Raw genomic sequence first — 23,554 nt, forward strand, 5'->3', positions numbered from 1 at the left:
GGAGCAGAGTAGTGCTCATGTCATGAGTTAGTCTTATGGAACTGGATCAGTTACCAAGGGTAGGTTATTATAAGTCAAGGCTACCCCATGTGCTTGGCTTCCTTTGCATACACTTGCTTCCCCTTCCACTTCTCTGTAATGTTGTAACATAGCCAGAGGTACATATATCAGACCCCACTGCAATGCTGTTTGGCCTTTCCAGCCCCAGAATCATGAAGCAAATAAACCCTTTTCCTTTATAATTACCCAGTCTCCAGTATTTTGTTATAGCAACATAAAATGGACTAAGACATCAAATGAATACTTGAATGCTGGGGCAAACAGTTGACCACCAAAATCCTAAAAGAGTAGGCCTTCTCAGACTTCTGTGAACAGATTCAGATTCAGCAGGTTTGGATGGAGCCGGAAATTCATACTTCTAACAGATTCACAAGTGAGATATACATTGCTGGTCTAGGGGCCATGATTTGAACAATATGGTGGCCTGAGGGTTGGTGTAAAAGAAGGGAGGCTTCTCTTTTAGGAAAACAGAAGACTTCAAGGAAATTTAGAAAGTATGGCCAGAAAAGTAAAGAGGTCCAGGAGAGCATGGTGTCACCAAAGACAAAGAACAACACCATCAACCAGGTACTACCTTAAGAAGAGAAGTGCCATGCCTCTCATAATCAGACCACACGGCTACACCAAATACTATAGGCTGATGGCTTAACCAACAAAACTGTCACAGTTCTGGAGATTGGACATCTGAGATCCCCATACCAGCAAGAGGAGGTTCTGGTGAGGGCTTTCTTCCTGGTTGATGGGTGGCTGCCTTCTCAGCAGGTGCTTACGTGCTTTTCTTCCTTTGTGCACTTGGTCAGTGGAGAGAAATTTCCCCAAGACCACGTAGGACTATCAGCACTCCAAGTCTCTCCAATGGAAGTCCCCCAAATCAGGGATGTTGATTTGCCAAAAAATGAGCTCCAGGTACACATTTGAAGAAGGTCCTGAAGCAGAAAGCCATGCCACAAGCATTCATCTCCTTAATATCCTCTAATTTGCTTTAAAAAAAAAAAAAAAAAAAAAAGCCACCCAGGGAACAGAAACTGAATGGTCAGCCCAGAAAACTCCAGTCCCTGCCAGCCACCTGCTCTCTCTCTCACAACAGTGATCAATTTTGCCTCCCTTCAAAGACAGAGCAAAAGTTCCATTTGTTGAAACAGAAGATGAGAGCAGCCGCCAATGGTTCTTATCCCTGTTTTCCCACCAGAAACTCAAAGAAAAGGCATATGGTTTCCAAGGTCCAGGCTCTCAGGCTTGTTATTGTAGTGATCTCATCAGAGTCACATTGCACAAAGCCCCGCTGGAGCAGTCGCTGGAAAACCAGGCCTGAAGAGCACTTCCTGAGCAAAGCCTCTTGGGGAGCTGGGGGCTGGGTCATGCTCGCCAGCCTTCATGGAGCCCGAGCCCCCAGCCCAGGCACGGAATCCACTGCCTGCAGCCCTCTAAACCACACTAGACCATCCTGAGCTGGCCACAATGGAGAAAATGGAACTTTTCACAATGAAGTTTTATTTTCAATCGAACAGCAAAACTAGAATAAACCAGGTGCTGCCTTGAAGAGCCAATAATATTTCATAATTATGGTTATTTGTCAAATCAGGGCATCAGACCAAGTAGAATTCCAAAAATAAACTACCTCTACTTATAATTATAGTAATCTTGTTTATCCAGAAATCACTTATCCAGGAATATTCTCTAAGTGAAAAAAGGTCTAAACACCAACAAAACTGAAATCTATACAATTTATTCACAGATCAGGATCACACCAGTGTGTCTGATTCATTTACTTTTACCTGGAGATACTTTTAATATAATTATTCTAAGAAAATGGGGATGATTCTAGTGTACTTGTTTTGTAAGGCAGCAGCAGATTAGCTTATAAACTCCAGGAGGACAGGGATTTTAGTTGATTTTGATCACTGATGAACTCCTAGCACCAAGAAAGAACGAAAGTAACTGCTGAAAGGTATGAGAATGGGTCAATCTTCCCCATGTGACTACAGTCCAGCCACTGCCCCCCATCATTCAATAGCTCAGCTACATCACACTTGAGCCCCCCAGGATGTCTGACTCCGCAGCTCCTGCTTTCAGTGCTGTAACAGACCATTAACTTGCACTTGGATACTCACATCACTGAGATTTTTTGCAAAATGTAAATATTCGCTCTGTGATCTTGCTTCCATGGGTTATTTGATTCGCACCCTATTTTTACCTAGTTTCCTACCAGGAAGAGTGCACTGTTTGGATCTTCTTGAGTCTCTTGTTATTAGGGTAAATTAGTTGAATTAGCTGAAAAGTGAAATTTTAGCTCAGTGCCTGAGCTGCTTTCTTTGCTCAGCCTACACTGAACTCCATCAGGACTAGAACAGAGGGCAGTGTCTGAGTAATTGTTTTTTAATATGCCTGGCATATTGTAGGCACTCAATGGCATTCTAGTTTTCAATTTGAATTACAACACCTCTTTTTAGATTAATATTCTGATTAAGTTAACGAATTTTGGGGTCATCCTGATACTTTCAGCAAAAGCCAAGAATCCAATAAATCCATCACAAGAAAGTGATCCAAGAAAAATTCAGATGCTTAATTCATGTTTGCTTGTTTAATTCAAAATGAAAATGGCGTTGTACAGGGTGAAGAAATGTACATTCTTACAACCCAAAATACCAACTTCATTGAGTAGAAGACTGTCATTAATTTTTTAAGTCAAGAAGTTCCAGTCTGGGCATCTCTGAGAAGAGACTCCAGGGTTGGCAGCTTTCTGATCTTCTGTATTTACACAGCACTGCACGGTGCACAAGCCAGGTTGTCAGGCTGTGGTCACTGTCCAAATGACTACTCAATGGACCAACTGTCATATTCCCACAGTCCTAAAATAACCTAAATTGAAAGTTACTCCACTGACTTAACAACTTTTCAAGAAAAAAGCAAGATTAAGAAATACTACTCTATTGATATATACCTAATGCCAATCATATCTTATTTCAGAAACATTCAAATGAGAAAGAAGAAAAAGTGCACTTTGACAGAAAACTAAGACTAGACTTGGAACCCTGAAGCAACCTGCCCAAAGTCACTCAAACAAGTTACCTGCAGAATTTGGGCATCTTCACTCCTTTCAGGCAAAGTAGCTGGGCAACAACAAGGGCAGACAATTTAAAAAAAAAAAAAAAAAAAAACAGAGATGAGGTGAGGCGGCCCCTGGGTCCCACAACCTCTCCTCTGCTTGGGAAGTCAAAGCAGTGCAGGCAGAAAGCCAGAAGGTACAAATCGCTCTCCTTTGCCAAAAGGGTGGGCTGTCAGGCCACGCGAACTCCTCGCTGCGCCTGCTAAACTTGGGAGTTCCCTGGTCCCCAGAGCTGGCATGCCACAAGTCTCACCCAGGTAGGTGCCGCAGAGGACAAAGCATTCCTGCCCCGCGGCCGCTGTTCTGCCTGGCTAAACGCACAGCTGGCTTCTTAGGTGATTTGAACAGGCAGAATCAATTTCCCGGAGGCACACCCACCAGACTGTTCTCAGTTAAAGTGGGGGAAGCAGAATACTCTGTATTTCCTTCTCTAAAGCCTGGCATTTTTAGAGATAATTTTAAAATTTCAACTCTGGAAAAAGAAACCAAGAGAAGCAAATTAGGAACATGCAATTTACACCTTAGGAAGATGAAGGTTGAAATCCGGGCTTTCTCATTGACTTGCTGTGTGAGTCCTGCATGAGGACCTCCCGGGTCTCCAGTTTGGACCTATATATCGCAGGGCTGCCCTGGGGCCATCCCGCACATGATACAGTTGCTGTCACAGCACTCTCTCCACCTTCACCACAGTGCTGGCCTTGCTTTGTGGTCTCTGTGGCTTGGCCCTCCCTAGCAGGAGTGGTCCTATTCCTTTCCTTTTTCCTATTATCATACCTAGCATATAAGGTGATTAAAATATTAATGGGTGTTACTCTGCATATACTAAAGTCACAACTATCATTTTAAAAAATTCATTTAAGAATAAGGACAGTTCATTCCTCTGGTTTTCTATTGCCAATAGCTTCATCATCAACATATCTTGGTGGGGGAAGTATAGAAAGAATTGGTATTTTAGGAATTGTTGAAAGAATTACCTGGAGCATAAAGTCATATGAATGAAAAAAAGTCTTTTCATCTCTACCACAACTCTAAAACAAATAGCCCATATTCATACTGGTCAGCAAAAACCTAGTACCTCCCACGTCATGTTTCCTACCAATTTACTCACAAATTGTTTAAGTGTGTAGCAGGGGTTCTGGTGTGAGGGCCAGAACTGTGAATGGCAAGCAGATGTGTCAGAGATAGGCCTACAAGGAGTCTATGTGCACACAGGATCAGAAGCCTCATAAGAAGTGACTCACACAAAGGGAGGACAAATTAAGATGTACAAGTTTAGTTTCTTCTCAAGACTTGATGGACTAAGAGGGAGGAGTTGCTATGGGCTGGGTCCCTTCAAAATCTAGTACAGACTAAGTCATAGAAAAACAATTTTGATTATAATTACAAGGGAGCTCTGGAGAAAAGTAGGTTATATGATATGAAAATAATTCAAATTTTCTGGGAATATTTTATGGTCTCAGTCATATAAAACATCATAAAAAGACAAAATGCATATTCCCAAACTAACACTATAAGTGTGGGGTGTTTTTGTTTGTTTGTTTTGTTTTGTTTTGTTTTGTTTTTGGTACCAGGGATTGAACCCAGAGATGCTTAAACACTGAACCACATTCCCAGCCCTTTTTTGTATTTTATTTAGAGACAGGGTCTCTTTAAGTTGCTTAGGGCCTTGCTAAGTTGCTGAGGCTGGCTTTGAACTTCCTTCCTCAGCCTTCTGAGTTGCTGGGACTACAGGTGTGGCCATTCAAGAAGCTTCCATTGACAATCAGGCAATCTATATTTAAGAAGTTCAAACCCTTTCACCTAGGTGTTCTTCTTCAGAGAAGGTATCATATAAATATGAACCAACATATGGAAGAATTTCCTGTCACAAGGATGTTCAAAGCAAGGCAATTTGCAACATCAAAAAAATTATGTCCCCTACTTCCAAACTTCTTACCTCATTGGTAGGTTCCATGGCCACTAAGCCTCAATACGATAAAAATTCAGGTCTGACTTCTTTATGAGGTTCAATTGAGACAAGAAATATTCAAGAAATTAATAAACATTTGTAAATCCCTCTTCTATTTCAAAAGCAGAAAAATGCAAAGATTTCATATTTGGGAAAATAAAGAAACCGTGGAAAGAAAAGCATTGAGTGATTGAAAAGCAAATACCCATTTAGGTTTTGTAAATCCCCTGTGCAGCAAGCCCTGGACTGGTGAATAAGACAATCCGAAGAAGGAAAAAAAAGAGCAATTACCTGAGGTCCGATGGCCAGATGCCACTGTGCTGTCACACAAGGCAAGAAAACAGAACCACTGGATGAAACCAAGCTTACACCTGTTCTCTGCCCCTACCCTACCCTAGTGACCCAGTCTCCGCTTCACTGAGATAGGAAATAAAGCATATAGCAGAGAACCGAAGTATGGTCACAGCTCTATACATGCTGAGTGAGTAATGAAGAGCGTACAAGTAAGCCTGTAGCCAAGTGCCTAGAACATCCAAGTGCTCAGGAAGTGGAAGTGGTGTTGCTATTATTACTATTGTTTTTTTGTTAAATGAATAATTCACAACAATAATAATAATTCAATAATAATTTGTAGAGTTCCTTAGAGTTTACATAAAGCGCTTGCAGTTTCTGCAACTATCCCAGAAGAGAAAACCGAGGGACACAGAACCTGGGAATTTGTCCAAGTTCATGCTGCTCGCAAATGCTGAAGCTGGGACTTGACTGCCATATGAGGCTTTTTCCCCTTCACAAGGCTGCTCGAATGTCACAATAATGTCCCCTTGTCCCCTCTATCATAGACTTCCAGTCCATTCAAAATGGTTAATCAAGAATTATGGTAATCCTGCTGCCCCTGTAGGTGATGGGCTGATTTAAGCAAAGAGCAGTTGCCCAGTCCTTACTGATGATTTGAGGAAAAGCCGTCTTCCTGGGAGCATCCAGGAAAGGCTTCCTCACTGCTGAGGAGACACAAAGCAGTGGCCTTTGCCCATCACTCTACGTTTCCTAGCTCAGGGTGACCCTTCACACTGTTGGAGCCATCTTGGGACTATGGGTGGGATCAGGTTGAGAAGCCAATCCACAAATGGCAGGGACCAAGCCAAGAGATTACAGAGAAGCAAAGCTAGAGCCCAGTCATTCTGCTTCTGACATTCTATGACATAGGGAAATACTTTCCTTACAATGGAAGCCAGTCCAAAGTCAGGTCTCTGTTTTGGATATCCCCAAATATCCAACGGATGCATTCCCACTCATTCCACTTATATATCAGACTAGGTACACACATATGCTCTCCCTCCTTGGTAGCTCTGTATCTTTCCACAAGTGGCTTTCTAAGCTTATGTCGGGTTTAATTCCAATTTCCTGGAATCCTACACGGGCAGAGGAGAGGAGACGCTGGCATGTACAGCTGTACGGGTCAGCACACATGCTGGTTTCCCATCACATGGCTAACTATAGAAGCAGAGGACACCACACTGAGTTCCACCCAAGCTTCCCATGACCCCGACCCCCTCAAGTCATAACAAAGCTCCACATCTGGAGGTCTGATGGTCTTCAGCTGCTTCTCTCTCTGCCCAGAGAGTGTTATGTTGCACATTATTAGGGGAAAAGAAAGCAGGGAGGAAGGAAGAGGAGGCATTTCATTAGATCATGTCCTCTTTTCCTCCCAGAGTAATAATGATGATCTGGTTCAAGCATCCAGTTACCTGTGAAATCTGTTTGTTTTGCCAGTTTACACTTCCAGTTCTTTTTCAAAAAATAAATTACAGGGCAAAGCTCTTCAACTGTTCTTTGACGATGTTTTATTGAGACCATCAAGTACTTTTTTAGTGACTGCCAGATACCAGCCAACCTTGTGCATACACACTTGAGTTGGCATTTTCTAAAGTTCAGACTAGCCCTTAGGGCCACAAAGAACTATCTTCCAAAGACAGGCAGAGCATAATAGAGATCTATCTCATGGCCCAACAGGTTCACTTGCAACCCACTTCAGCCATGCCATCCCCAAACCCCACCATCGACCTATCACAATATGCCAGCCCTCACTTCTGAAACCTAGGGTTGTTGTGAAAATTAAGCACCCCTCTCTAAATCCCACTTTCTATCCTCCACAAGTCTCCAATTCCTTAACTCTTGTTTCACCTTTAACTTTCAATCTCCTTGAGCACCCAGGCCCTTGCTGCTCCATCTTCTCCAATCCTAATGGCTTGTTCTCTTGTCTTTCTCTTTGGAGGTGAGAGCTCATCAGCCATCACTTCAATTGCTCCCTCATTGGCACCATGTTATGTTTTGGATGTGAGTTGTCCCCCAAAAGTTCACGTGTGAGACAATGTAAGAAAGTTCAGAGGAAAAATGATTGGGTGTTGAGAGTCTGAACCTAATCAGTGAATTAATTCCTGATGGGATTAACTGAGTGGCAACTGGAGGTAGGTAAGGTGTGGGTGGAGGACGTAGGAACTGGGGCATGGCTTTGAGTGTATATTTGTATCTGTTGAGTGGAGTCTCTCTCTCTCTCTGCTTCCTGATCACCATGATGTGAGCTGCTTCCCTCTCCTGTCATGATGCTCTGCCCCACCTGGAGCCCCGAGGAATAGACCTGGCCTTCTATGGACTAAAACCTCTGAAACCATGAGCCCTCAAATAAATTTTTCCTCCTCTACAGTTGTGCTGATTGGGTCATTTAGTCACAGCAGCCAGAAAGCTGACTAAGACACACCTCTGCCCCCCACTACCAATCTCTAATTCCACATCAATCCAAACATCCCAAAATTTCCATTCCTGTAACTGGTAAGGCAAGTTTTGCTAGAGGAAACCTCCTAACCTTGCAGATTATGAATCCCAACAGAAATAAGTTCTGAGTGTGACTCAGCAGCAATATGTTGTATCTGTTGCTTGCACATTGGTTATTTGAAGTCCTAAGGACTCTGTGTACTTGTCATTTTCAGCAGCATAGCAAGATGGTCAGTGGCTCTGTAACCTGGTTCTGCCACTTCATAGCTATGTAACCTCATGTAAATTGCTTAATCTCTCTGTGTTTCAGTTCCTTTGACTTTAATTTCAGATAATAATTCTATCTTCATAGGATTGTCAAAAGGAATTACATATGTAATTCCTTTACAATGATCAGGACTTTGAAAGTGTTCAAAACATACTAGTTACTATTTTATAGACAGAACTGAGGCCTTTGGGATTCTCCTTCATCTCTTTTCCTTCAGTTTATCCCTCTAGTTTATTCATATCCACCCGCATTCTTCTCTCTTTTATTCCAACCTCAAAAAAAGATATGTCCTTTTGTATTTAACTTCTCCAGTAGTATCCCCTCTTCTATTTTCTACATCTTCAATCTAGACTTTTCCCTGGGTCTTCCTTAGTTTATAAGTTTACCCAAGTGTCTCTCTTCTTAAAAGTAGGAGGAAGAATGTGAGGGACAGAAGAGAAGAGAAGGAAAAGTAGAGAAGAAATCCCCCCCAACCTCCCCTCCCTTTCTGCTACCACCAGTTTCTTTCTTCTCTTCACAAACCCAGCCTCTTCAGGACCTGTCTACACCATTTCCTCACCCCTGCTCCTCGCTTCCACCTCAGTGGAATGGAATTTGCCTCCTCCCTCCCTCAGGCACCACTCAGGATGTTTTTGACATTATCACCAATGACTCCTCATTTCCAGTGGTTACTCTGCCACCCTTCATTAACTGACCCTTCTGTGGCACTTGGCAAGTTCACCTCGTTCTCATGATCAGAACTGTTCTTCCCTGCATCTCCATGACAGGAGTCCTATGGGCCTCTCATTCTTCCTTGGGCTAGATTCTCTTCCTCTGACTACTTACGATGTATCATTTATTCATTTATTCAAAAAACACATTGAACACTTACAAATGGCAAGCACTGTCTTAGTCTGTTTTCTGTTACTAAAAATACAATACTATAGACTGGGTAAGTTATAAAGAAAAGATTTATTTTTCCTCACGATTCTGGACCAAAGTCAAAGGGCTGTATCTGGTGATGGTCTTCTTAGTGGCAGAATCCTGGGGCCACAGAGAGCATCACATGGGAGAGATAGGGAGTATGCAAGAGATCTAGCTAAACTGGCTTTTAGAGCAGACCCACTCTTGAGATAACTCATTCATCCATTAATCCACTAATAGCATGAATGGATTAATCTGTTCCTCAAGGCAGAAACCTAATCACCTTTTCTAAAGGTGCCATGTGGTCCCACCTCTTTTATATCTCATAGTGGGGATTTAGTTTTTGACATGAGTTTCAGAGTGGACAAACCCTCTCCAAACCATAGCAGGTACCATGATGGCTGCTGGGATTAGTTAAGCAGGAATAGCTGAAGTGCCACTCAAGAGGGTACTGTTCACAGTGCAGACAGAGACGTATAAATAGCACAATGGCAGCACACTGTGAATAAGACACAGCCCCTGTCCTTAGAGTTGGCCCAGTGAAAAAGACTATCACACAGCTAGACAATTAGAGTATAAAAAGAAAGACACAGTAGCCAAGTGTGTCAATTTCCATTGCTGTGACCAAAATACCTGACAAGAACACCTTCAAGGAGGATTCAGTCCATAAATGGCCAACTCCATTCCTCTGGGCCCAGGGTAAGGCAGAACATCATGGTGAAATGGGTATGATGGAAGAAATCTGCTCAGCTGATGGCACCAAAAGGAGCCAGGGCAAAATATAATCCCAAGGGCACACCCTCAATAACCTACTTCTTCGAGCCACTCCCCACCTGCCTACAGTTACTATTCATCATCTATTCAAATTATTAATCCATCAAAGAAATTAATCTACTTATTAGGTTATAGTTTTCATAATATAATCTCTTAACCTCTGAACATTCCTACATTTTCTAACACATGAGTTTTGCAGGGGCACCTCTTATCCCAACCATACCACCAAGATATGCCCTGGTTATAGCATGAGTACAGCCTGGTTCCTCTCCTTAATTTTTTAACCTGCTTCATACCTTTCTTTCACTTTTTCCCAGGTAATTATATCCAGACATGTGATTTCAACTGATTCCATGAGCAGATGATGTTCCAATTTTTTATTTCTTACCCAGAAAATCAAACAGCTTATCAGATAGCCCCTATAGCATACCAAGCAACAAGACTGTAACTATAAATAAATGTCTTACCGGGAGGCACCACCTGTTATTTCCCACCTGCACTCTATCAACAGACCCTTAGTTCATGCCCTTCTGGGGTCTGTCTTCAAACTTCCTTCAAAGTTATCTGTTGGGAACACAGCTAAGGTAATCACCAAACCCCTACTGCCTCCCAACTCCTGCTGTTTAGAAGCTGCCAAAGCAAAATTGAAAGTCCGTAGTGTAATACACAAGATGCTAAAAGCTCCAGCTCCTGCCTATCGTCTGGTGTCATCTAGCACCCCAGCTATGTCCCCTGCAGGTCAGCCCAGTGCACTACTGTGAAGAACCTGCCGTGCTTTCAACCCCAGAGCACTTCCCCACCTCAGCGGACCTGTACCTGTCACTCCTGTTGCCTAGAATGCTCACCTCAGGAAGCTCTCCACCTAGGCAGCCTGAGTGCCTCTGACCCTGACCGCCATGGTCACTTACAGGACTCCTCGCAGTGCTGTGATTCTCTGCACACACACACCTGCCCTCTCCAAGAGGGGGAAAACCTCCGAGAAAGGGTCCACCTACTGTTTGCAGGCACAGCACCTAGCAGGTGGCGACACACAGTAAACACCTGCCTGGTGAAGAGGTAAACTCACTGAGTTATTTTAACATTGTTTAATCCCAGCATTTATATTAGAAACTTTAAAGATAATTAAATTTAATTCAAATGTCTTTTCTGTAGCTTCTGCTTGAAACTATTAAAAATTAAGTTGAAACTTGGAATGGACCCACCATTTGACCCAGTTATCCTACTCCTCAGTTGATACTCAAAGGACTTAAAATCAGCATACTGTAGTGATGCAGCCATAACAATGTTTATAGCAGCTCAACTTATAATGGCTAAACTATGGAACCAACCTAGATGTCCTTCAACAGATGAATGGATAAAGAAAATGTGTATACATATATGTGTATTATATATATCACATATGTATATATATATATATATATATATGATGGAATAGTACTCAGCTTTAAAGAAGAATGAAATTATGGCATTTGCTAGTAAATGCATGGAGTTAGAGAATATCATGCTAAGGAAAATAAGTCAAACCCAAAAAACTAAAGGCTGAATGTTTTCTCAGATATGCGGATGCTAATTTACAATAATTTGGGGGAGGGAGCTAGGGAAGAATAGAGTTACTTTAGGTAGAGGGGAGTGAAGGGAGGGGAAGGGGTATGTGGGTAGGAAGGATAGTAGAGTGAAACAGACATTACCTCATGTACATATATGACTGCTTGACCGATGTAATCCTGCAATATGTACAATCAGAAAAATGAGAAATTATACTCCATTTATCCCTTTATCCCTTTATCCCTTTATCACTATTATACATGTATACTACATATATATATTTATAATTTAGTGAACTGTATATTCTAATTTTATTAGAGCTGAAGGTATCATTAAAATTTCAAATGAGGCTGAGACAGGAGGATTGCAAGTTCAAGGCCAGTCTGGGCAACACAGCAAGACCCTGTCTCAATCCCTCAATCCCTTTATCACTGGTAAAATACTGTTAACAAGTATAATTTTTTATGAGCATTTATTTATTCTTTACCTGAGTACTTTAGCTTTTTCTAAGAGTGTTTACGAGTATTTAAATTTAGTTAATATACTTTTGCCTAGTGATCCTTGTAACTAAATTTGCCAGACCGCTGGTCAGCATTGAGGGTGGGTAATGGGTCAGTGAAGCACAATAAGTCACAGATTCATGTGGAACCAGGACTTAGCACTGGGACCTTGTGGGGTCACACCCAGAAGCCAGCAGACACCATTCTAGCTCTTCAGGGGAGAACTAAAACCCAGGGGTGATGTCTGTATTTTGAAAGTTAAGAAACATACACTGGCAATGGAACCCAGAAGTGCTCTACCACCAAGTTACACCCTCAGTTCTTTTTATTTATTTATTTTTTAAATTTAGAGACAGGGTCTCACTAAATTGCCCAGACTTGTCTTGAACTTGAAATCCTCCTGCCTCAGCCTCCTGAATGGTTGGTATCTAGGTTTGCACCACACAGACCAGTCACAATATTTCTATTTTTATTTTATTATTTTATTGTTTGTTCTATTTAGTTATACATCACAGCAGAATGCATTTTGATTCATTGTACCACAATATTTCTTTTTCTTTCTTTCTTTTTTTTTTTTTTTTTTTTTTGTGGTGCTGAGGATTGAACTCAGGGCCTTGTGCTTGCAAGGCAATCACTCTACCAACTGAGCTATATCCCCAGCCCTGTACCACAATATTTCTTAACAAAACATTTTTATGTTAAAGAGTCCCACAATGATTGAATGGCAAATCCATAAAGGAACCACTCAAGTTTATCTTCTTGTTCTGCCTTTCAGTATGCATACAGAAGGGCCCCACAAATGTGTGCAGGATAGAAGGTTTTCAAAGAAAGGAGAAATATCCTAGCCCTCTAATCTAATCCCACTTGACTGCCCTCCACCCTGACCCACACACAGAAACACTCATGCTCCAACTCTTTTGACAGCTATGCAGGTGCATGTGGGAAAAAATATAAAATTAAACCATGAAAACAGAACTTCATTGACCAAAACGTGCTTTGGGTTCATGTGAGTACAGAGAAGGGTGTCTGGCCCCACAGGCCATTCCCTGGGATTTTATCTTTGACCTGTCATCACCTTTCTTTATTGACACCCTCCAGGAAGACAAACTACTTGAGCTGAGTCTCTATACAGATAATTTCCAATCTACATTTCTTTCTCTGAATATCTAATTGCTCACTTGGCTCTCTCCCACCATGTTTTAGTCAGCTATTTTGCTGCTGTGACTAAATGATCTGACCAGCACAATTATAGATGAGGAAAAGTTTATTTGAGGACTCATGGTCCCAAAGGTCTTAGTTCATAGAAGGCCAGCTCCATTCCTCAGGGCTCAAGGTGAGGCAGAGCATCATGGCAGAAGAGTGTGGTAGAGGGAAGCAGCTCACATCATTAGAAAGCAGAGAGAGAGACTCCACTTGCCAGATACAAATATTATACCAAATAGCCAAGCCCCAATTCCCACCTCCTCCAGCCACACCCAACCACTTCAGTTAATCCCATTAGGGATTAATTCACTGATTGGGTTAAGACTCTTACAACCCTATCATTTCTCCTCTGAACCTTCTTGCATTTTCTCACCTGTGAGCTTTGGGGGGACACCTCACATCCAAACCATAACACACCATAATCACCAAAATTATAAAGAAAATAAGACCAAAGTCTCACTGTGCTTTTTCAATATAAATGTACAACAGTAGCTACAGATAATTAGGGGCTGCCAGGACATAAACCAAATTCAGCAGGGCAAGGGAATCAGAAAATCAGAAACACATAGCCCAGTTGTAACAAATTTGTCTCAGTCAAGAAATTCTTTGTTCAAATAAAATTTTACTTGGAAACCCATGATGTGAAATCCAGAACAGCACACCTACTCACATTGTGGGGGGACCACAAAAAAGAAGGTCTAAGCTGGAAGTCGAATCCCTCCCCTCACCTGCCCATTTCCCTGTCCCCTGTAACAGCCACTGAAAGACCCCTTGAAACACCCAGAAGTCTACCAGTCGAGATCCATGAAGATACCACTTTAAAAAAAAAAAAAAATTATTGGTACTTTTTAGTTATACGTGTCAGTGGGATTCATTTTGACATAATTATAAAAACATGGAATATAATTTGCTCTAATTTGTCCCCAGGTCTTCCCCTACCCCTCCCATTTACCCTCCCCCTGTTCCCTTCCCTCTACTCTACTAATCTTTCTGTTATTTACTTATAGTTTTTTTTTTAATTAGAAAACACCACTTTTTAATACAAAAACTAACAGTCAAAGCACCATTTGGGAAAGCTACCTGGTAAAAGTGAGCGAGATTCTTCATGATTGGTTTTTTCCAGGTTCTTTGTCAATCACCTTGCCACATTTTCTCAAAGACAATAAATACTAATGACAAGGAAAAACCTAAAATCAATCAGACTTTCTTGAAGTCACACAGGACAAGGTTTAAGCTTCTTCTTATATAACAGTCCTCTTTAATAACTTTCTATATAAAAGTTTTATACTTTGAAATCCATTTTGATACAATTAAATGAGAAGCAGTCTGATCATTAAGGTTGACAATTCAATTTAAGGAAACACATCTATGTTATCTTAAAGGAAATAGATTGTTGTTATAGAGCAAAAGGTCAAATTATTATCCTCAAACAATTTGCTTCTATGATATCAAAATCACCAAGAACATGAAAAACGTTGTCGGTTGACTCTAACTAAGCCAATCTGGTTGATGCTATGGTATGAATGTGGTTTGTCCCCCAGAGGTTCACAGGTCAGAAGCTCGGTCCTCAGTATGGCAATGTTAAGAGGTGGTGGAACCTTAAAGAGGTAGGGCCTAGTGGACGGTGGTTAAGTCATTGAGGGCATCCCCCTTGGAAAGTATTAAGGCTGGTCTCACACAGTGAGTTAATTTCTCAAAGAGTTGATTGTTAAAAAAAAAGGAGGGGGGGCATGCCTGAATCTTTCTCTGGTTTTCTGTCGCTCCATGTGATCTTTCCCCCTAGTACACATTCCCACCATGATATCATCCACCACAGTGAGATGCAGCCAAGGGGGCCCTCACTGGCAGCCAAAGAGACGATGCTACCCAATCTTGGACTTTTTGATCTCTAACACTATGAACTAAATAAATCTCTTTCCTTTAAAAAAAAAAAATCTTGGTTTCAGGAATTTTGTTACAGCAATAGAAAACGGACCAATAAGGTTGATTTGATTGTTTTGACACTGTACACTTAGTAAATTCCACAAGGTGTAAAAATTAATTTAACCATTGGGAAAAGCTTTCTATATTCTGAATGGGCACTGTGTAGAGAAAATGCAAAAAAATGAAAGTAAGAGGAAAAAGTATCATGTTTAATTTTTTCATCAGACATGTTAAATATAACTATTTGTTTCAATGAAATTTTTTTCTGAAGAAGCTTAAAATTATTAAGTAGTTCTCAACCCTGGATGAACATGAGCTTCACAAGGGAACTTTAAAAAATACAGATGCCCTGATCCTGTCTCAAACCTACAGAATCAGAATTTTTGTGCCTTGGCACTAGTATATTTTTCCTTCACAGGTGATTCTAAGGAGTAGCCAGCATCCAAAACTACTGAGTCAGCTGATTTCTGAATACTAAGTTATCAGGTATTCATACGAACAAACCACATATTTTTGATACCAGTTATTCCTTTGAGTTTGAACTACCCCTATTCATAACTATTTAATAATGGTAGTTAAGCCTGGTTTGGGATAGTTGTCTGGCTGACCCATATCTGACTGAAGAAGCAACACTGTTCTTTCTTAAACAGATTTAACTTGATTGTAAGTGTGAGTTTTTGTTTCTTTGGTGCTTCCTCCATGGGCCATGATGTAGTTGTTTTGAAGTTACAGATTTCAGAGAGCTGAAATGTCTATTTCAAGAAATACAGCTGGTTTCAATAGATAAATATGAGCTCATTTCCATGGAAAGTATTTCATCAAGTAAAGCAGAGTTACAAAAACAATACCAGTTTGTCCCCAAAATAAGTAATTACACTCATAGTGTGTAATATGTTAAATAAACCACAAGATGGTGAATTGTGCTCAGGAATATTTTGAAAAGTCATACTCTACAAATTTTGGGGGTGACAAATTTGAAGTATTGGTGTAGTTAACATTTTGTCATTACTCTGTTGACATACACAAACCAGGCAGTTGTAATACGAGTTTTGAGAGGAAAGTGTTGCTGATTTTTATAGGGATTTGGAAACCTGAAAACTAGGTTCAAGGCTCCTCTATAATCTTGTGACTAATTCTATATTCCCAAGAGGCTCATAAATAGGAATTTCTAGCCAGATGCAGAGAGATGAGCTATTTTCAGGACATACTGGAAACATTGAGGCTCTCTTAACTGAAGCAATCAGAAGTCACTAGAACAGAGTCAAAAGTTGATCAACAAATTTCAAATGTTTTATTTCAACTTTAGTCAGAGAAAGGAACATAAATGCATCCACTAATCTTTGGATATTGAGTCACAATTGGAGTTCTGAGCTGCCTTTCTTGGTTAAACCACACCCATGATTTCTCACTTCCATTTCTTAAAAGTGAAGCAGGACCGTAAAAATAGCTATAAAATGCCTGAGTGCAAAATCTTTCTAGATTTTTACTGTCCTTTCCCAACCTTTTATAGCTGTGTATTCTATGCCTAAGTAGTAGTAGTTAGTTCATGTTGCTTTTTTAAAAGCCTGATAGTATTTTTTGGTTGAGATAAAATTCATATAACATAAATTTTACCAGTTCAATCATTTTAAAGTGTACAATTCAGTGAGTTTTGTATATTCACAATGTTCTGCAACCATCACCACTATCCAGTTCCAGAAACTAGCCATCATCACACACACACAAAAAGAACCCTTTGTCATTATCTGTCATTCCCAGTTCCCCCTACCTCCCTCCATCTCCTGGCAACCACTAATTCATATTTTGTCTCTCTGGATTTGCCTCTTTTGGACATTTCATAAAAATGGAATCATACTATATCTGGTCTTTTAGTACCTGGTTTCTTTCATTTAATGCTTTCAAGGTTCATCCATGGCACAGCATTTATTGATTTTTTTTAATGTGGCTTACATTCATGGACTGCTATAGTTTGGATGTTGAATGTCTCATAAATTTCCACGTGTTAAAAGATTTGGTCCTCAAGGTAGTGCTATTGGGAGGTGGTAAAATCTTTGAGAAGTGGGTGGGGCCTTAAGGGATGTCCTGATGTAATTAGGAGCATGCCTTTGAAGGAGATAGTCAGATCCCACCCATCTTTTCTTTTTCTTTTTGCTTTCTCCACCATGTACAACGCAACCGTTGCTATGCAGTACTCCCACCAGAGGTGAAAAGCAACGGGTTTGACCAATATTGGGCTGAAACCTCCAAAACCATGAGCCAAAATTAACCTTTTCTCTAGCTAATCTAATTATCTCAAGTATTTCATTATAGCAACCAGAAGCTGACTAACAAACAGATGGGCCCATATGCCAATTGACTTAGCTTTCATGGAAACAAAATATTTGTGGGCACTCACATTACATAAATTTATGCAATATTTAATTAAATTGAAAAATTACAGTAGCAAATACAACTGACATAAACAGGACTGTGACCAAACACTGCCCTAAGTATGTACCTGAGCTGTAAAGAGAAAAACTAAGCCAATTTATTATGATTGCTATTGCTACAATGATCTCTGTGCTCTGAATAACAATCAGCATGTTTCAGAGGGGAAGGAGAACACGGGTTAGCCCAATGAGTTGTTTTGGTCCATTACCCAGGATGGAGGAGGATGCGTGCAGAAGGGTGCAGAAGTGGTAAGTGTCTACTAGACAATCCAATACATCCTCAACTGGTCCCTAATAAGAAGTCTTCTATCTTCAAGAAGAAGCAAGGGGGGTTGGGGCTGTAGCTCAGTGGTACTGCACTTGCCTAGCATGTATTAGCCCCTGGGTTCTTCCCCAGCACCCAAAAAAGAAATAGAAGGAGAGGTAAGGATATGCTCCCATAAAGACAGTTTATTCTTTCACCGCTATGAAAGCTTTACCATGCTACTGTTTTTCAAGGAGCAGCACGGACGTATTCTCTATAAAGTCTTCCCTAAGCCTCAACTCCACACAGTGCCTGCATGCTCTCCCTTCCTTTTAGTTTTGAAAGTACTTACCTATCTCTTATGTTAGTTGTAACCACTAGTCATAGAATGTTCTTTCTTCCATACCATGCCATAAGCTACCACGCCAAAATCTGTTATACCCCTTATTGCCACCAGCACAAGAAAAGAGATGCTCAAAATGTGGTAGATATTTGTGCAGGGTGAGAGATAGGGGTTTAGTTTCATTCTGTTGCATATGGATTTCCAGTTTTCCCAGCACCATTTATTGAAGAGGCTATCTTTTCTCCATTGCATGTTTTTGGCACCTTTGTCTAATATGAGAAAACTGTATTTATTTGGGTTCGTGTCTGTGTCCTCTATTCTGTACCATTGATCTACCTGTCTAATTGGCACCAATACCATGCCATTTTTGTTACTATTGCTTTGTAGTATAGTTGAAGTTCTGGTATGCAGTACCCCCTGCTTCACTCTTCCTGCTAAGGACTGCTTTAACTATTCTGGGTTTCTTATTCTTCCAGATGAATTTCATGATTGCTTGCACTAATTCTGTGAGGTCATTGGGATTTTAATTGGAATTGCATTGAATCTATCAAACATTGCTGGTGGGGTTGCAAATTAGTGCAGCCACTCTGGAAAGCAGTGTGGAGATTCCTTAGAAAACTTGGAATGGAACAACCATTTGACCCAGCTATCCCACTCCTTGGCCTATACCCAAAGGACTTAAAATCAGCATACTACAGTCATGCAGCCACATCAATGTTCATAGCTGCTCAATTCACAATAGCCAGATTGTGGAACTAACCTAGATGTCCTTCAATTGATGAATGGATAAAGAAACTGTGGTATATATAGACAACGGAATATTACTCAGCCATAAAAAATAATGAAATTATGGCATTTGCAGGCAAATAGATGAAATTTCAATCTCAAAAAACCAAAGGATGAATGATCTTGCTGATAAGCGGATGATGATACATAATGGGGGGGTGGTAGGGAGGCAAGAATAGAGGAAGGAGGGACTGTATAGAAGGAAAGGAGGGGTATGAGGGGTGGGGGGGAGAAAAAAAAAGAATGAATCAAATACCATTACCCTATGTAAATGTATGATTACACAAATGGTGTGACTCTACTTCATGTACAGAGAAACAAGTTGTACCCCATTTGTTTACAATAAAAAAATAAAAAATGTGGCAGAAGTTCAATAAACTAATAAGTTAATTAATTAATTAATGACATGCAACTTTCTACCTGGCTACAGCAACTCATGCCCTTTATCAATACAGAAAAAAGGTGGCAGAATGAGAATTTGATGGGACAAAGTGATGGGTGAATGAAGATAAATATCAATTTCCACGAGTTCAATCAGAAATTGTGACTCCATGCGTTTAACAGAGACCACTTTTAAACAGGACACTGTTAGTTAATAACACTTCTGATGTCCTTTGATGTAGAACAAATTTAACAGAGAGAGATCTTTGTGTTCAAAATCTCAGCCTTCAACTGTGATTTGGTTTTTCTCAGTAAAATTAAATCACTTTAATGGGTGAATTTTTAGATATACTAACAGAGAACTCATAAGAAAGTAATTTCTAATTAGGCAATTTTTAAAGGCAAAGCAACTGGTTAGGTGAGGAATGAAAAAACAACCCCAAATGCTGCTCTGATTTTTTTTTTTTTTTTGGCTGTATATGACGAAAAAATTGCCAAGTTCATTTTGATAAGCTTTTGTTAAAAACAACAAACATGCCTGAGCTTGCAAACCATGCCATTTTGAAGAAAATACAATTGAGAGAATTAGAGAATAATGAAAACTGGAATGTCTAATGAAATAACCACAGTAACGGACTTACTAATAAGTCAACACTGTGCTGCCTATGAATACGGAGAAGAGAGGGGGACAAAATGTAAAGTGAGACAAAATAAAATTGAAATGCCACCTTCATAAATAAATAAAAAGCCAGCTACATTCTGCAAGCTAATGCAATTACTGTCTCCAACAGAAACGTGGTAGCACTCACACTTTTGAGAAAACTAATCCTCCCATGCTTCATTAGTCTTAAAGTCACCAAAATGATGTTCCTACAATAAAGGAAAAAGACTCCAAATGAACATTCTTTAAACAACCAAAGGCAAGCTCTGCTATTCATATACGGTAGTAGCAAGTCAGTTTGTCAAAGTCAAAACAACTTCAGCTGAGTTTTTTTGTTTGTTTTTGTTTCTGCTTCCCATGATTAATCAACAAAATCATGAGATTGGGAGGAAGGTAGACTGGAACATCTGTGTTCATTTCCCTGATTTAGGTGAAACTAAAATTCTCTTCTATCTACCTAACAAGATTCTGGAAAAATTCTAAAGAATGAATTATAACTTGAGCTCTACAGGATCAAAGTTCTGTGTTTTGTTCACTGACACATCCCAAATGTGCAGAAGAGTATTGTGCATGTAGTAGGAACGCAATAAATATCTGTTAATTTGAATTAAATTTTAAAATGTGAAAAATATTCAGTGTAATACAATGCTAAAATACTAGAAAAGTCAGCTTTAAATTTCTTTAAATTTTAAACCACAACTTGTTATAGGTCATGGTATTAATCATAACAAATAAATGGTCCTCTTACAAGTCACTTTTCTCAAGTCAGCTCCAACACCATAAATCATGTCTTTATCTCTAAACAAACATCACCATCCAGAGCACAGAATCAGAAGAAACTCCAAGGACAGATGGGGGTAGACTTTCCTCTATTTTGATTATTTTTCTTCTTGTAGGGTTCACCCGGGATTTATTTGCATACTCATCTTCATATAAGAAGAATCGAAAATATTACTTAAAATTAAGGATCCTTATTTTTTTAAATTATGCTACAAAGGCAGTTTGACTAAATCAATCTCTCTTATCTATTTCAGAATTCCACTGGTTTTTCAAAAAGAAGATAAATAAAAGACAAGGACACGGAAATGATATGATTAGGTGATATCATTTTTGTTCAAATGTCTACAGGCAATATGCCTGGAAAACAGAACTAGGAGGAAATGAGAAGGCCCAGATTCAAGGGCTGGTTTTCTGTCTAGCTAACATATGACTTTAGCCTACCCTGGAGATCTGGGTCTGTTTCCTGGACTGTGAAAGATGAAGGTTTGAATCTAGGAGATGATGATCTCTGAAACTCTTGATTTCTAAGATCCTGTGATTATAGGTGATCAAGCCCTATCACTAAGTAATCTTTTCCACCCTTCATTCCTTCGACCGACACAGGTTAGACACCTGAGGAGGGTTAGACACCATTAGCTCTAGTCCGTCATGCTTTTGGCAGGGAGACAAATCATGCGAAGGGTAGGGAGCCGGCAGTTGACTTTAAAAGCGAGGAAGCCCAAATACCTTGGAGACAATGTTTCTTCATTGCCTAAAGATCTTCCTTTTGGGTTAAGCTGGCTGAGAGGCTGGAGCGCCCAGATCTCAGCAAAGAATCAGGTAGGGGAAACGAAACACAGATCCTTCAAAATGGAAGTGTTTGGTTTAGAATGCTGAGTTGTGAGTTCTCATCGCTAAGTGTCACTGATTCCCCCAACCCCTGGATAGGAAGCAACTGGAGAAACTACATTTAATCCATTCAAAATTTTGGAGGCCGGTGTATTTTTAAGGCACCACAAAAGGTAAATAAATATTACTACCAGGGAGTGATGGTTAAACATTGCAGTGAACAGAGAATGCAGGAGAAAGCCGTTCTCTTTTGTACGGAGAAGTCTGCATTTGGAAACCGCGGGGTGTGGAGACCAAAGGCTCTCCCTCTCCAGTCACCTGCGCAGAAATTACGCCAAAGCGCGGCAGGGAACAGACACCAAGAGTGGGCACGTGTCTCAGTCCTGACCCAACAGGCGTACGGCGCGACCCAAGTTAGGGTGGGCGGCTCACGGCGCGCGCTGGGCACTGGGGCAGCAGAGAAAGAATGGAGCGTCCCAGTCCTCCGCCAGCTCCAAGCCCATCCCTACCACCCCACCGTCCCGCCACCCGGCAACCCTGTCACGAAGGATACCCGCGTCACCTGAGCCACCTCTCCCTTGGCACAGCCGAGTCCGAAGGGCGAAGAGGGTGAGCGCAGCAGGGAGCTTCCCGGCCTCGGTCCTAGAGATCCGGACACCCAAGCCGCCCGCAAGACTGACTCCAGGACAGCCCGGTGGGGCCAGACTCCAGAGTCCCTCAGACCGTGCAGACCGCCCCACTCCCTACCCGATCTCCTGCGGCGCCCGCCCGCAGCCGGGTCCCGCCGCGGCCTCACCTCGCGGGGACCGCTGCAGCCGCGGCAGTGGAGCGCCGACATGCCCCTGGGGCGCACCAGCCGTGCCCGTCCCTGCGCGGTGGCCTCTTCCCCGGCCCCAGGCACCGCGGTCCGCGCTTCCAAGGGGCGGGAAGCTGACAGGGCGGAGGCACCGGCGGGACTGGGGCCCCGGCCCTGCGGGAAGCGCCGGAGGAGGAGTGCGGCGCGGGGTAAATCCCACTGTTCAGCGCCCAAAATGCACTGCCTGCTTCAGACCCGCCAGCTCCGCCGGGAACTGTGCCGGGCGGCCAAAAGGGATTTATCACTCGGATCCGCTCTCTGTTCTGGGGCTCCGCCAAGGGTGAGGGGCGCGCGGGGGAGGGAGGGCTCGTGGTTATGTAATGCATCAGCTCACTGTGTCCTGAGCCAGCTCGCTCCAGGACTGCCCGACTCTCCCCGGAACAACCGTGCGTGTCCCTGACCTAAACAAGTCAAGGGGGCTCGGTATTCTCAAAATGAACTTTTCCCTGAGGGGTCAAAGAACAAGATCGGGAAAAGCAATACAGGTACTCTTAGGTGTATCTGGCAGTGATCTGGATGCTGCCAGCCAGCCCTAACCACTTCACAGTCCAGAAAAATGGACCTAAGTTCAACTCTGCCAACAAGCCCGTAATTTGGGCAATCCATTCAACTTGGAGCCTCAGTTTATTCATCTGAACAATAAGGGAAAATAATAGCGCTAACTTTACTTCGTTGCTGAGGAGAATGAGGTGTAGGCGTCCAGTACAACCAGTCAATGTAGACTTCAAACTTAAAGTCTGCCAGGAGGTACTCCATATAGTCAGATTTTAGGCTAACCTTTCGGTAAAACACTCCCCTTGTCAGAAGCAAAGCCTCTGAACTGATAGGATCTGATTTCAACTTCTTGGGCTCAACATTCAACTTCTTGGGCGCCACTCATAGAGTGGTCCACAAACAACACCCCACCACAGATCCTCTGAATCAGAATCTGTATTGTAACAAGATTTCCTAATGGCTCAGATGTACATAGAAGTTTCTAAATAAATTTGACTTTTGGAAAATCTGAGAAGGGAAATAAAGTCACTGTTAGACAAATAGGGGTTTTGGTTTGTTTTTGCTGCACTGGGGATTGAGCCCAGTGCTTGGTGCATGCTAGGCAAGCACTATGTTACTGAGCCACATCCTCAGCCCCACTTGGGGTGTTTTTAAAACAGACTAATAATGATCTTTCTCATTTTTTCCTCCTGACCATTTTGTCTCTTCCCCTTTCCTCTCTTTCCTGCCCTTTAACTATAAATCTGAATTTA

The 23,554-nt window shown here is 41.5% G+C and overlaps 1 protein-coding gene across 2 annotated transcripts in view; it reads right to left on the reverse strand.

The window, feature by feature from the left end:
• Positions 1-22,554, reverse strand: part of Slc16a12 (solute carrier family 16 member 12) — an 88,308-nt gene extending 65,754 nt beyond the window's left edge. For both annotated transcript variants that reach the window (XM_047553604.1, XM_047553605.1), the window contains exon 1: positions 22,248-22,554. The gene's annotated coding sequence lies outside the window, so the exon portion shown is untranslated. The remainder of the gene's footprint in view (positions 1-22,247) is intronic.
• Between the last annotated feature and the right edge of the window lie 1,000 nt (positions 22,555-23,554).

Source organism: Sciurus carolinensis, chromosome 5, assembly GCF_902686445.1.
Source record: "Sciurus carolinensis chromosome 5, mSciCar1.2, whole genome shotgun sequence".
Classification (NCBI taxonomy): domain Eukaryota; kingdom Metazoa; phylum Chordata; class Mammalia; order Rodentia; family Sciuridae; genus Sciurus; species Sciurus carolinensis.